Source organism: Adiantum capillus-veneris, chromosome 20, assembly GCF_014529385.1.
Source record: "Adiantum capillus-veneris isolate H3 chromosome 20, ASM1452938v2, whole genome shotgun sequence".
In the NCBI taxonomy this organism is placed as follows: domain Eukaryota; kingdom Viridiplantae; phylum Streptophyta; class Polypodiopsida; order Polypodiales; family Pteridaceae; genus Adiantum; species Adiantum capillus-veneris.
The window spans coordinates 119,729,868-119,732,994 of NC_140950.1; positions in this window are offsets into that span (position 1 = coordinate 119,729,868).

Consider the following 3,127-nt stretch of genomic DNA (forward strand, 5'->3'; position numbering starts at 1 on the left):
TTGTAGTTTTTTTGAGTGGACTAACATGCATTATTTGCTAATATTGGTGTGAGCATGCATGAAGAACAAGCACATGAATGAGAGATCAGATGATGCCAATTCTATCATCATGGGAGGTTGTGGATTCTCTACAAAGCTTGGAATGCAACATATTCATCCATTTTTTTTCTCGTCACATTTGCAGTCAACTAAGAAAGACAATAGACTTCCTGGCTATATTCAAGAATTATCCATGAATATTTGTGGCCCATTTGGAAGGAAAGAGAAATAAAACAATTGATATGATTGTAACATAGCCAAGGACAAAGTCAATGGAGATGTTCATGTTGGAGTGTTTTACTATTGTTAGATACTAAATGGATATAGAATTTATTTTACTCTGTTTTTTTACTACTTGTGTGGGATGCCCCGCTTCTACAAAGAGCGTGCGCACAAGGGAATCATGCAAGCATCTATTGTGCAGACAACCAATCCATTTGCAGCTTTCTATTGAGATGATATGTAATGGAAATGGCCTATGAACTTTGGGAATAACGGAATTAAGAGAATTAGAGTGAGCATTCTTGTTAGATTACTTTGAGAACATATGGGGTGAACTTAATTGATGGTAGCAACATAAACATAGTGCTTAATTAACTTGGCATGAACAATACTTTTGCAAGAGAGAGAGAGAACATAACAATAGTTGAGGACCGGATTTACTTGGAGCCGATCTCCCCTCCAAAAGGCTTTTGTATTATAGGTTCTCCCATCAAGAGAGATTTGGTACAATACAATCTTTGTGTTCCTTGTGACATTGGTGATGCTATGAAGATGGAAAGAGGCCTCAAACACCTTCGAAAGTGGAGAGAGCTAGTGGGGAATGAGGGTAGGGAAGAGGAAGAAGAATCATTCATAGGATAAATAAATAGTTCCTCACTTATCATCACTCTTCTTGCTTAGCATAGCATAATATCATATTAATGAAGATAAGGAAGATGTCAACCTTAAGCATTGATGCATGGCTCTTGGTTGGATTTGCATTACATAGCTAAGAGTGTTGTTGTAAGCTCTAACTTCTCAACAAGCTTGGAGAAGGAGATGGAGCTCTTGCACTTTGCACTTCCCACAATGAGAGTGTGTGTGTGTGGGGGGGGGGGGGGGGAGTATACCCCCTCTCATGCTTGGTCCACCTCTCTCTCTCTCTCTCATATCGTATTATTCAACTATATCATTTGGACATGTGTCCTCTTTTTCCTCTTTGAGAGAAAGAACTTAATTAATTATATTTATGCATCTAAATTTTCATTGGACCCCTTTAAAACCTATCCAATAGGATTCAAGCACATCATGAGGGAGACATGGGGAAGATCTTGACATGTGTCTTTTATGCTTTTTAAATCATTTGGTGTGAATTGAGCACTTCAAGCACCTAGTCAATTAAGCATGGAAATCGTTTATGCCTCTTGAGAGTTTATCTTTGAATTGAACACTTCAAGAACCTTAGCACCTCAAGCTTGGTAAAGGTTCCCACAAACACTCAATGCACTTTAGTTAGCAAGCTGACAAGTACCTCATGCTTGGGTAGGATTCCCACCTCAAGGTCAGCGCTAGCTTGTTGCTTAAGGTAAAAGGACTTTTTAACACTACCTTTTGGAGGTCTTTAATGAAGCTAACCCTAAGGTCTTTTAAGCTCCATTAGATGCATGTTGTTCTTTGATAGACTTCCTCCTTTTGGACCCCTGTTGAGATGTAACCAACTCTCCTCTTCGGCCCTTGTTGAGTAAAATCTAGAAGCACTTATTGCACATTTCTCTTTGGTAGACCGTCTCCTTTTGGACCCCTATTGAGATGCAACCATTTCAAATTTTGGTCCCCTATTGAGATAGGTCTAGAAGCATATATCTATATCCTATCTCTTGTTCTCCTTTTATCTTCCCATACTAGATCAGTTTAAAATGAGGAAATCATTTGGGTTGGTTAGATATTAGATTTTATGACATGATTGCTTGATATATAGAGTTTTTTTGGGCAGGTAATTGGCAAACAAGAATTTCTCTCAAAACTCCTAAGACCAAAAGAGACTTTCCTCATACTTTAGAAGTGCCAAAATGTTTGGCTCACCCAAAACATGTGAATTATGTCATGTCTCACATAAGCATTTTCTTGCAAAGTAGTAGTGGTGTGCTTTGATACTTCCCTTGTTTTGTTGAGGAAGCTCTTTTGTTTCTTGTTAAAAACTTGAGGATTTATTGTTTCAAAAAGGGTCTCATATGTTACACTGGTTTATTGTTTTAATGTGTCTCATATATTACTCTCTATTCGCTTTGAAGTATGGTGGATCAAGTACCATAACTTGGCAAGGATTTGATTGATATCTAGTTTAGTGGGTTACTTCTTCTTTGGAATGTTTTCACTTGGAATCTATTGATTGCAAGGTATTGTCAACATGGCTGTGGCAAGGAAGCATTGTCTTGTTTGCACCACAAAGGGAAGGCATGTCTCCAAGTGGAGTCACCTACGTACAATGTGTTGAATAGAGACACGACACGAGACGAGGGAGAAGAGAGAGAGACAACACAATCATCTGCAAACCCCAAAGTGTGTCAACTGATCACACAAAAATGAGTTTATATAGAGGGGACCAGGGTGCTATATATAGAGATACTATATATAGCTCAACACCCCCACTCAAATGAAGGTTCCGAACTATGGATGAAAAACCCCTTGGGGGCTCAAGGGAAAAACCCACAGCTCTATATATACCCATTGTTATATTGAAATATTTTAAAATATACATTTACAATATTCAAAGGAGTTATATCACTCCTGTTTTACAATGTGCCCTTTCAAGGGTTAACAACCCTATATATACAATTGAATGCTTCAATATCTTTGAGAAGCTTGAATATCTTTGAGCCCTTGTACATACGTCTTGATGTGACTTTCATCCTGTAAAGAACATCAACTCAAGAAAAATATTGAGACGTGAAGGTTAGAAATAACCACATCACATTGTCCTTAGAGACGGTTCGCGACGCCGCTCTAAAGAGACAACATAGAAACAAATGTAATGCCGATGCAATCACATGTGCAGAAGATATAGAAACAAACATAGTATCGATGTAATCACTTGTGCACATAAAGA